This window comes from Motacilla alba, chromosome 1 (assembly GCF_015832195.1).
Source record: "Motacilla alba alba isolate MOTALB_02 chromosome 1, Motacilla_alba_V1.0_pri, whole genome shotgun sequence".
In the NCBI taxonomy this organism is placed as follows: domain Eukaryota; kingdom Metazoa; phylum Chordata; class Aves; order Passeriformes; family Motacillidae; genus Motacilla; species Motacilla alba.
Genome location: NC_052016.1, coordinates 31,701,899 through 31,714,252, shown reverse-complemented (window position 1 = coordinate 31,714,252; position 12,354 = coordinate 31,701,899). Strand labels below are relative to the sequence as shown.

Genomic DNA, 12,354 nt, shown 5'->3' with positions numbered 1-12,354 from the left:
GCTCGCTCAGCTGAACATGAGGCATTTACTGTCAGCATCTAGGCTAGGTGGAAGGAGTAGGCAGAAGAGAGGGTGGCAGTTCTTTGGTGATAGGCTTAGCTGAGTATGTGAGAAGAGAAGGAATTGCCCTCTCAAGATGCTTGCCTTGTTCCAGTGGTGAAAGGAGCAGCCTAGGCCACAGTGTCTTTTAGATGGCCAAAGTTAGATAAGATGACTTTACCCTAATGCCTCTATTTTTTTATTTCCCTACTTGCAGAGTGAGGATAACCTAGTTCTATTTGGTTTTTCTTTAAAGTGCTTTGAGATGCTTGCTTGCTGCTCGAGTTTTGCAAATCTGAAGTAGCGTGATGTTTGGAATTGCTCAGTTAGTGGGGTAGATATAATTCTGGGATTTTTTGCTTTATATAATTCATAGAGAGGAAGGAAGGCTTTGTTGTTGAAGCAGTGGAGTTTACCCTGAGATAAAAGTTCAACACTTTATTTTGTCACAGATTTCCTGAATAACTCCAATCTGTGTGTCTCAACTCATTTGAAAAAAATAGTCCCTGCTCTTTTACCCTTTGGCTGGCTTGTCTGAAAAGTTTTTTTCTAGTGACAAGTGTCTTCCAGTCTGTGCACTGCAGTGCCTAATGCACCAATTTCACTGTGATCTCAAAACTCTACTGCAATATGAAGCATTTCTTAACAGAAAACATAGTTTTGTATTATATGAAGTGTTCCAGAAACTTTGTTTAGTCTCTCTTAACAAAACAGGACAAAACCCTACATAATCCATTGACCTGTATTAATTGAAAGAACGGTGCAAGTTTTAGAAAAATACAGATAGAAGTTATATATGTAGGTCCTATTAAAATAATATCAAGTGGATTGCATGTTTTGAGGGATATCGCTTCAAGAAACAGATTTTACTATGGAAACTATTTGTACTGAAGCTTTCTTAATTAAAAAGCTCTGCTGTGTAATAAGCAGTGACTTAAATGAATCTTATTGATTTTGGTAAGATTAAAGCATAGTAAAGTTTGATCAACAACTATCCCTGCAGTTTTGCTGGCACATTTTCAGCTAAATGAGGAGACCCTTTTGGATTGTTTTTTCAAATCTTAATCTCTACAAACTTTGTTCTATAAGATACGATGCATTCTTGTAATGGAGATATCTGCTAGCTTGCAGCACAGCTCCCAACACAGTTTTTAATCCAGATACTATATATTGATGTTATCTCAGCTACAGCTTTTACTTAATCAACTGTCCTCATGTCCTTAAAGCAAAATTAATGTTAGAACTAAAAATGTCCCACTGATCTGAACATCTCAGTCTTCATATTGATTAATATAATAGTTATTTTTGTAATATTATAAATACTTAATTAGACCCATTCTTGTTACTTGATTTCTATGTACTGGTTTTTATACATTAATCTTTGTAAAAAATAAAAATCTGTAACGAATGGTAGGAATGACTGGAAAAATAAGGGGAAGAGTGATGTCAGGATCGAAGATGTTTTGTGGGTGTTATTTCTAGTACTTTTTAAAGTGTGTATTTTTGTTCTAATTCCCTTTATGTTTAGACTAGACAAACCTACTGCAGCATGAAGGAACTGTTTTGTGTCCAGAAGTCACTGCAGAGTGGCAAATATTGAATTTTTAATGTTCCCTACTGAATATAACTGGGGAAAGACACATTTTCTAAGAGGTTTTGTAGATTGTTTTGTTTTGTGGGTTTTTTTCCTGGAGGAAAGGTGAACTAAATTTTTCTATTGTGAGGCATTTTAGGTATGCCATACAAGTCTTATACATGTATTGGAGTAATATTGAAAAATTCAGTAAAGTACAAGAATAAAAAGAATGGAAGATAGGCTCAATTTTGTTTTGTTTTTTTTTTTTTTTAAATAAAAATGTTTTGAATGTCAGTTGACAAACAGCAACTGATGACAGTGGGAAAAGCTTTGGAACTGATAGTTTGTCAGAGATTTTAATGAACAGTAAGAGTCCTTTGTAATAATACTGAAAATACTTCACCAGCAGAAAAAAAAAACCCCATGCTTTTGCTGTGATCATCTATTTTTGCAGAAAAGAAATTTGATATTTACTGAAGTCTTAGCATCTGTCTTAGCAACCTCATTGTGGAAGGATTGATAGATACATTGACAAATTACGCAGCAGAATACAAAAAGCTAAAACTGATTACAAATAAGTTTTCTTGCCTTTTGATCACCTTTTATTTCTTAACTGGGGTATTGTGAGCTTCAGAGTCAACTGGGGACCACTTGTCTTAGGAGGTTATCGTCCTTTCTTCACTCTGTTACATTCACCTGCCCACCGATACCAGAAAAATGTATTTCTGATAAATGTTAATGTTTCACTAGTTAGAGATCAAAAGCAAATGTAAGAATTGTACCAGGACTGCTTATGGGTGTTTTGAATTAGGGCTGATTCATGTCAGGCAAAAGGATTCTGTGATTTTTCCTTTTCTGGCCTGTACAGATGTCTGAGCTTTGATTCACTTTGTAAATGGAAGAAGCATGAAAACCAGTATACTTTTCATCCTCACTAAGGACTAAAGTCAAAATCTCCTTTTCAGTGGTAATTTCAGTGGTAACACCAATATAACTAAAACAGCTATAGCTATAGCAAGATAACTGGGGTCCATGCTCAGAGCTGCTCCCTAGCTCTTCAAGGCTTGGATCTGCTTTGGCTGAGCGATTCTCCTTGGGTACCACCTGCTGCTCATATGCACTGGGCATCCTTCCCAGGGGCTTCCAGCTAGCATTGTGTAAGTACACACTGGAAAGGCTGCATAATTCATGAGGACATAGCTAATGTATCTGCCTCTTGAAAAATGTCCTGAAAGCACTTCTAAACTCAAAGAAAGATCCTACTTTGTCTTCTGGGTCTAGTAAAATACAAAAGGTTTTGGGAGGATTTGCTGTTTGTTTTGTTGCAATTGTTTCCATTGTGAGACTTCAGCAATTTTGAATGAAAGTCCTTTTCCTTCATCTGAGGCTTCCAAAGGAAGATTTTAAATCAAAAGTTAAAGAAGGGATAGGCATTGTGTGTATATCGCTAATGCTGCATCTTTTTTCTACTGAAGTATTTGTAAGCTAACCTTTAAGTCCATCAAAGATATATTTTAGTGTTTTCTCTACATGTCTTCTGCTTATCCTTATTTTCTGTAGCATTAGGCATACTCAGAAAGACATGTATTACTTATACACGCTTCTCTATGTGTCAAACAGAATTTGTAAGTCATTTATGTGAGCACTACACAGTAAACCATTCTCATACAGTGTACTAAATATTAAATATACAGCATAATGTGCTAATAAAATGTTGTGAACATAAGTAGGCCACCTAAATTAGAGACTAAGCCAGCTCTGTGATTAACTGTCTCATCTCCTGAATTCCTGAATTGCACCTTTGGAAGGCTTTGGTGGGGAAAAAAAAGTATTGTATATAAATATTGACAAAATTGTTAAGTTCTAAAACCAGGGGGGGGAAAACAAACTATGTTTGACCATTATAACAATTAAGAGTAGATTAATAAATATGCTATCAGTTATCACATTGTACACGTTAGCGTCAAGGCTGAGGGAATAATAATATGTGAACTGGCATTGGAACAGGCTTCCCAGGAAACTGGTCACAGCACCAAGACTGACAGGGTTTAAGAAGGATTTGGAGAATGCTCTCAGGCACATGTTGTGACTCTTGGGGTATCCTGTGCAGGACCAGGAGTTGGACTTTGATAATCCCTGTGTGTCCCTTCCAATTCAACATATTCTGTGATTTTGTGATACATCTTCATTAATCCAGGGCTTCAAAAGCATTATTACAGAATCATTTCTATGAAAGGCTAGTTGGGAAAAGTTGTCTGAGATTCACAACCATGTTTCTGCCATGGTGGTCATGATGATATTACCATTCAGACAAAAAGTTGTGGCTGCGTGGTGGCCTGAGGTTACTGAGGAGGAGATGGGCGTTGTTTTACACTGCTGAATGCTGGGGACTTCAAAGGATCTGTGCTAACTTCAGCAGGTAAAGAACTGTCACTTGTTTTATCCAGCAAGCAACCTTGAACTTCCCTCCTTTTCAGCATATCACCTGGGAAGGCTGTGTCACATCAGCACTGCGTTGGGCAGAACAATGTGTCAGAAGGGAGAACGTAAAGATGGGCCCAGCTGGAGGTCTGGCCTAGAACAGCATCTTGTCAGAACTTCGGGAACCAGTGGTCATGACCTTTTTTTGTTTGTGGCTCAGATGAGGTTTGCTTCAGCAGGGTAGCTTTATTCAGTAAAGAAAATGTGACTGAACTGGGGCTGTTTTATCCTTTGTTGTAGAACTTCTGTCTGGAACTTTCACCAGGTTTTCCCTCTGAATCTAGCATCTTCCTAGCAGATGTACAGAAGCTGAGGATGGTGCATATGCCTCACAGGAACCTTATTTTTGCTCAGCTGCAGTTCAGAAACAGCCATCCTATTCACTAGCAAACACGTGAATACAGGATCTTTATACTGAAACTCTCATTTCTATATTTAAAATTTCAGCATGGTTTGGTGAGAGGAACGTGTTTGGGGGTTAATAAGAAACGTGTATTCTTCAAAGCAGCTCCACCTCCAAAAAAAAAATGTCCACAGCCTTGTAAAATACCTGATTTGTGTCCTAAAATAAAGCATGTATTTCATGCTCTAAAAGTCTGAGGTTTGTAGCTAAAAAAGACAAAGTAAATAATTCAGAATTTGTTATGTTTACTTGTTAATAATTAAGCAGGTTAGTCTGTGTACTTTTTATAGGCATTGAACTTTATTTATTTATTTTTATTTACTTGGCTCATGTTCTGATTTTTAAATTTGAAGAAGTTTGTGGCAAGGAAGAGATCATGAGAGAAAAGGCATAAAGGAGTTAAGTACTGCACAGGAAACAAAATCGGTAGGGAGATGTAATCTCTGGAGAGAATGGAGAATTGTCATCTCTCACTTCCCTTCTGCATTCCTCCAGACTAATCTCTAGTGCTGTAAGGGAATTAAATTTTAAAGTTGGTAATGATTTTTCGGACAAAAGCAGCACCTTTCATTCCTACTTTGTGTTTCCAGAGACAGAGAGGTCTGTGTTTGTTAGGAAGTGACATTTGGTTCATCTCAGTCAAAGGAAAGTTCCAGCTGTGTTCCATTTCAGACATAGCTCAGAAATTTGAAGGAAAAGATTGGTAACAGACACATCATGTGTCTGTTTTCCTGTTGTTTGAGTGAGTTACGGTCTGGGAAGATGCTGTAAACTGACAGATTATAAAGTCTGACATCTTTGTCTTTTGAGGAGGTACGGAGAGGCCACAGTGGCATGAGTTGCTGCTCTCCCAGCCACATTTGGAACCATGCATTGAGAGACTGCATCCTGTGGCAGGCGATAGTTCAGTCCAAGTGGATCAGTCTGGGCAGCTTTCAGTGGTAGTGAAGAAGCCAATAGCTTCCCAGTCTCCTCTTGAATTTCAATATCTGTCACTTGGGAAGAGAATGTGATGAGAAGCAAAATGATTCTGTGTATTCTGTCCAGTAATTTTTGCTTGTTGTTTTACACAGTCTAGCCCTGAGCATAGTTTGAAATAGAGAAAGAGAAGAGATTTGGTTCTCCCCTCCTCCCCTGCCCACTGCTAATCCCATTCCCTTCCAGCCTTAAGTAAGGCCACTGCCTAATATTTCTGAATGTTTGAACTGTTCCTTTGGTCTTGGCAGAATAAGATACCATTTGATATTTTCACTCACCTTTTCCAAAGGGGAGACAAAGCACAGGGTAGTGTGAAAAGTCAGCTGAAGTGATCGGCATTAAAAGACAAAAGCTGCTGAAATGTGAGAGTGATCTTTGGACTGTATATTAAAAATCAAAGATTTTAAAAGAGTGTGTTTATGTGAAAATTAATCGCCTGATTTTGTTGACAGTTGAAGTCTTCAGCTGTTACCATGGCATGTTTTAATTCCCTGTCTGCACTGGTATTTCCTTCTGAAGAAATACACAGGCTCATTGCTCTGATATTAAAAATGCCATTTGCTTCTCGTGTTCCAGGTGATGATTTCTGTTTAAGTAGACTTATGGTACATGAAGTGAAGGCACATGAACCTCGCAGACAGCATTACAGATGGTGCCTTTTCTCCATCATGTGACTGCTGCCTTCAAAGATCATTTTGTCCTGAGCCTGAGACGTGGACAGTTAATCCACGTCTTTCACAGAGATAAATGTGGGCAGGCAGTATTTTTCAAATAGATTTGAGTAGTGCACAGGGAACTTAAATTGTTTCCTGAATGACTTTTTCATGTGGGAAGGATGTAACTATAACACAGTTGTTTCTTTAAATTTTTTTCTGCACATGTGCGAAGCTTCCTTTCCCACAAAAAAGCCAAATGATATCCAGTTCATTATCATATACTTGCAGACCAGGTCGGTGGTCTGCTTTGGGCAGTTGTCTTCAGAAATTCTTCAGACAATGTCTTTATCATGGAATTTAATGCTAGTCACTTGATTTATTCTTTTTTTTTTTCCCCAGACAGACAAGTTTGACCCTTGATAAAAGTTACAGAGATCTCAACTCTAGTTCTCAGTGGACCAAAGTCCATATCCCAAAAAAAACATTACTATAGTCAGTAAGAGTTGCCCTTGGTTGTAAGTCCAGTGAAGGGTTGAAGCAGCCCCAAAACCTGACCATTCAACATGGTCCCTTAGTTCAAAGCTGAGGGGTAGTGGTGAGCCTGTGTGAGACAACCTGTTCTTCTGCTAGAAATACTGCCCTGAAAATGAGGGGATTTCAAGCTTTAAGTGTGCCAGATAAGACTTCCACAGATATTAAATTCTTGCACTGGTTTTTTTTTTTTGAGCGTTTTTGTCATGCACTGTCCATTTTGCTGAGAATATACTTTGCCCAAGTTTCATGCCAGGTTGAATCTCAAAAGAGACCAAGAGATTTACGAGTACTCTCACAGTGAATCATGTCTGAGCTTCTTTTTGGCTCCTACATTCTTAGCATTAATAAACTGTGATTTCTTTCATTCACTTGGTGCTGGACTTTAGTTTGTATGTGTGATGACTGTGTTTGGAAGGAATTGAACTGGAGTAATGCTAATATAATTTATCTTACTCTTTGAATTTTGTTCTTAAATGGAGGATCTCAAAAAGAGAAGATTTACCATCCTACAATATTCCCCCCTCCCGCCATAACCTTGAGAGAAAATGTAAATAAAATTGACACCTTCTTTACATCTTCTTGAATGGAATGTGTTTATTTCGGTTTCACTTAATCTGATGATAGGTCACTGAATAGTGTTCTTTTCATTAGCAGCAAATATCAGAAGGCCATGGAGCCTATAAGGCATCAACATAAGGAAATGAAAAAGTGTGTGTAGTTCCTCTTGTTCGCATTTTCAGCAGTACAAGATGCTCTTGTTACTGTACAAGCAATTAGCATAGTGGAGGAGGCATTTTTAATTTAGGACTGTTTAATTTATCCATTTCTATATTTATTTATTATATTATCCATTTCTATATTTTTTTACTTTTGTGGTAGATCTCATTCTGGTGAGATATTTAAAAAGCAGAGTTAATAAATGTACCTCATTTACTTCCTCCTGAAAAGCACATTTTGGTAGGAAATCCCCATGGCCTAACTTGAGCATTTCTGAGGACTGATAGACTTAACAGCTTTGAGCCCAGTAAGCCTCTAGTGGGCCTATGCTGTGAGGTATTCACCTCTGCTTTGTACAGGGAGTTAGCTTTCATGTAAAAGTAAAAAAAAAACCAAAACATAGTGGTTTCCTGAATTGCACGCAGAGTTTTTCACTCCATTGATGTCATGCAGATGCATCAGATTTTGAGGGTATTACTTGATATGATATAATTTGAATCACCAATAAGCCGTTGGTCTAAGTTAAACCACAAGGTTTAAACATGGAGGTTGGAATTGAAAATAAAGTGTATGGCTTGGAAACAGCTGGTTTGGACCAATAAATTACCATCTCAAGTATAAAGCTTGATTAATTTAAATCATGTATAAAAACAGTTATAAAAACTGTGGCAGAAATGTTGCCTCTAATTAAATTCAGGCATTCAAATGTTTAGAAAGGATCAATTAATGATTGTGAGAATAAAGTAACTGTAACAGTTATACAGACTCTTGTACAGCAGCTCCTAGGAAAAATTACATCTGACAAGAGGGTAGCTTGTCATCATGAGTAGTTGTACAAATATTCATATGCCAGTAAGCCAGAGAAGGGAAACTGAGACTTTTGACTTGGATTTAATCCTTTGCAGAGCTTGAGGAGTCTAAACACTGCTGGAGTTCTGACTGATCAATGGGTTTTAAAATAAAAAAAATTTCCTCTCGCACCTTATGATCAGATTTTCCCATGCTCTTCCCATGCTTTTCAGGCTCCCCAGTACCATCCTCTCTTGCTGGGCTCTCTCAGCAGAGCCATCTCTCACTGCAGCACGTTGTGTGCCAGCAAGCACAGAGTGGTGCAGCTGGTAGCTGAGGTAGACATTAGGCAAACAATACAATTTTGTACCTAATACAAACATGTCCTCATGCAATCCATCCAGCAGCATTTAAAAGTCAAAAGGCCATCCTCATTACTCAATATCTAGGCCTTCTGCTTTGCTTTATTCATTGTCTGTGCAGATCTGACAGACTGTTCCAGACCATCCTTGTGTAATGCTGGAAAGTGCTAACAGCCACTGTCCAGCGAGTCTCTCTCTCTATTCAGGCAACTGCAGACCATAGGAAAGCTGAACATTTGTTGCATAGCCTTACATCAAGCAAAATAAACCTTCTTCCCTGAAAACAGTGGAAGCTGCCATCCAGCAGACTGTGCCGAGTACACTCAGGATTGAGCCATGCGAGCTGGGGGATTGTCATAGGGAAATTTCTGCAAATGCTGCTGGAGGCATTGTTTGATTGTAATGACCACAGGTAGAAAGCACGCAGAAAACAAAAGGAAAATTACAAGAGCTGAAAAGGAATTGTGAGCATGTCTGAGAAAAGAAACAGAAGCATCCCTGCAGTAGCCAGGAACTGGTGGGAAGTCAGGCTTGGAAACAATGAGCTGAAAGCCTACTGTTATTATATCTTCTTTTTATGAGGAAGCAACACTTTGTGTGCTTTCTTTCTGAATAAGTAAAGGTACTCCAAAGATGAGTTCATTCTGATGAGTAATCTCTTCTTACCTATAATCCCAGTAGTTAAAATATCTTCGTGGCTAGCTATGAAAAACCCCTGCTAGCAAAATAGATATATTCTTTTTATAATATATAAACCATGTATTAATGTTTAAATTACTTCACTAATTTTTCCAAAATTACATTTTTGGAATTTTTTTATGTATATTATTAAAGACTACCAGTCATTTTAGTTAGTCCTGCCATACACAAGCTGGCATTAGCTTTGGACACAGGTTCTTAGGTGGAAAGTCCACACTTGAGAGGAACAAAGGGATCTCACTGCCCCTGCAAGGAAGCAGGAAGCCTGACTGGAATGGATTTGAGTGCTATAATCTAAGTGAACCTCTTATAACAGGGACTGGAAACTCTGCCAATCCAACTCTGCCAATATGGTCCCTAAACCATATTTTGAATTGGTGAAGGAGGGTGCCCAACTCCTTCTTTCAGTCTTCAAAATGCTTACTTTTTCCTCAGCTGTGTGACAGCCACTTCTGAACATTCTGGGAGTTAACAGTATATGGTACTAGGTCTCCTTTTGGTTCTTTGTTTCTTCAATGCAGCCTGTGGAGAGGTTTTCTGAACATTTTGGGCCTTAAAGCCATTTCTAGCTGAAAATATGGATATGTTATACATGTTTTTCATTAAAAAAAACCAAACAAAACAACCCTTTAGGCTCAACTGATTAGAGAACTTACCTCTAACTTTTTCCAAAATGCATTTGAAGCATGAAATCTTAGAAGTCACTCCCTACTTATTTTGTGTCCAGCTGTATAACTTCCCTTCCTGAAGCATGTGCAAAGCATGACATTTGAAATACTTGTACATTTAGTTTATGTTTTTTGTCACCTGTGCACTGCATGCAAATGTGCAGCACTTTGTTTTGTCTTCCTTCAGATAGGTGTATGTTTATATATATATACAGCATTCCACCCACTTCCCCCACTGAACACCAGCTATTTGACTGTTATGGAAACTCAAGGTTTCTTGTGTGCAAATCCCTAAACATACTCATTTCTTTTCTTTACAGGAGCATAAGAAAGAAGTGTTGAGAACTGCTCTTAACCCTTTTGGAGGCCAAAGTCAAAAGGTAAAACCAAATGCTAATGTTTGTGTTTTTGAAGGTGTTAACATCATAATTGTTTGGAAATGCTATTTCCTTTTTGCATCTAAACTGAGATTTCCCACAGGAGAAAAGCAGGGATACGGTAAGAGGAATCAAAACATTATTAGGCTCCTTTAAGAGCCACCAGCATATCTGGGCATAAATTATACAGGTAAGTTACAACTGGTAAACTGCAATTATCTGTTTTACTTAATATGAAAACATTGGCGTTGAGAGTCAATGGGAATTTCAGTAGGATTTAATATTGCTAAGGATTTAATGATTTTTGTCTCACTATTACTTGATAGTTTTTACGATATATAAAGTTTTTTCAAATTACAGTAAAACAAATCCTGTAGCTCTTTTCTCAAGCAAGAGTCCCTCAACGGGAGTTTTGCCTGAGTGAGAACTGAATGAGGTCTAAATAATTAGCAATTAAAATATTCAGTTATTGTGCTACTGTATATAACAAAGCACTGGAGGTATTAAAAATTGCTAATCTCCTTCTTATTAAAATGTTAACTGCTAAACATAATACAGTTTTGCATTTCTATCATTCATTTTTGCAGTTCATTAGTAGAGGTGAAATGTTTGTGACAAATAGTCATTTGAACTTTTAAGGGATTGACTTCGTTTTCCTGGCATTTTAGTTAATATTTCCAACTGAGTTAATTTACAAGCAGAAGTTTTTGCATAAGCCATGGATTTTAATAAAAAACCTAATCATGAGCAACTTCTCACATGCCATTCATGAGTATTTGCAGAAGAAAGCCAATGGTAGGCTACTCCTCAGGAGGCAGGGCTGGGCAGTTTGAGTATGTAATTTATATACATTTTGATCAGCAGCTTCTTGTAATGGACTCCAGTGATAGGTTAAGGGTTGTCCAAAGGGTTTACTCGACAATTTTCAGTGAGACAGTGGCATGTGAACAGTTCAGCAACTGACTAAGGAGCAAAGATGTGCACCCCAGGCCTCATAATTAGCACATGAGCTTTTTATTACCCTGCTAGTTAATGTAAGGGCCACACCGTGCTCTCATCCTGCTTCACAGTGCAAAAGAATGAGTGAGATGCATCTCCTGTCTCCTTCACGTAGCAGCAGAGGAAGTGTGGGAAGGGAGAGCCATATTTGGTGATAGAGAACAGAGTGGTAAGTGAAGGTGGTAACTGGTAGATGAAGAAGAATTTATGAAAAGATTTGGTGACAGGTGAATTTCCCACAGGAAGGCGACACCCTCAATGCTGTTTCCCTCCTTGTCACTCCCTGGAGTAGATTTTGTTACTTATTATGCCTAAAGGGTTTTGTTGTTTTTGTTTTTTTTCTGATCTTTCTGTAGAGACATTTTTCGACCTAGGCATTTAATTGTGCCATATAACTGCTGGAAATTCAGGCCATGATTCTGCAAGGATTTACACATGTATTTCACTTACAGCACTTACAGCACTATGAGTAATCCTGTTGAAATACATGAGATTAATTGCAGGACATAAAGTTAGGCATGTATATTTGTCTTTGTAGTAAAAGAGGTGTAGTTTAATTTATTAATTTACTTTTGGGGTGGGAAATTATTTTTAAAAATTCATAAATACATGGGATTTTCCACTAATTTTGTATCAATAAAAGAGATGAATGGTAGCAAAATAAGCTTCCTGCTTGCTCCCCAAAATTACTTTTGTCATGTTCTCAGCTGTAAAGTATGGGTAAGAATAGGCTTCTAACATTTTCCTTTTTATAAGCAGAGTTAAACCTCCAGGTAGAATGAGATATCATATGATTTATTATAGAGGAGTGAAAAGGACAGAAATCAAACAGGAAGGTATGTGTACTTGTGTGGACTCCTGTTTATAATTTCATCAGATTGGTGCACACCTCAGACATTTTATTTAGTGATAAGATATGCAAATTATTCTGGAGCCAGCAGCAATACCTTCACCTGAATGTCAAAACTGGCAGAGATTTTTAAACCAAAGCTCAATAACAACTTTTATTTTAAAGCAACTATTCCTAAGATATAGCTACCAACCACAGACAAGTAAGTGGAGCATTGTTTCCTACT

The 12,354-nt window shown here is 37.7% G+C and overlaps 1 protein-coding gene across 41 annotated transcripts in view; it reads left to right on the top strand.

Annotated features, from left to right (window-relative positions):
• ZBTB20 (zinc finger and BTB domain containing 20) overlaps nucleotides 1–12,354 on the top strand; it is a 478,730-nt gene that overhangs the window by 77,764 nt on the left and 388,612 nt on the right. For 36 of the 41 annotated variants that reach the window (XR_005258635.1, XM_038149265.1, XM_038149587.1 and 33 more), the window contains one exon: nucleotides 10,223–10,282. The gene's annotated coding sequence lies outside the window, so the exon portion shown is untranslated. Of the gene's footprint in view, nucleotides 1–10,222; nucleotides 10,283–11,349; nucleotides 11,448–11,736; nucleotides 12,331–12,354 lie in introns of those variants that run through there. The other 5 variants (XM_038150694.1, XM_038150445.1, XM_038150534.1 and 2 more) reach the window with 2 other exon arrangements.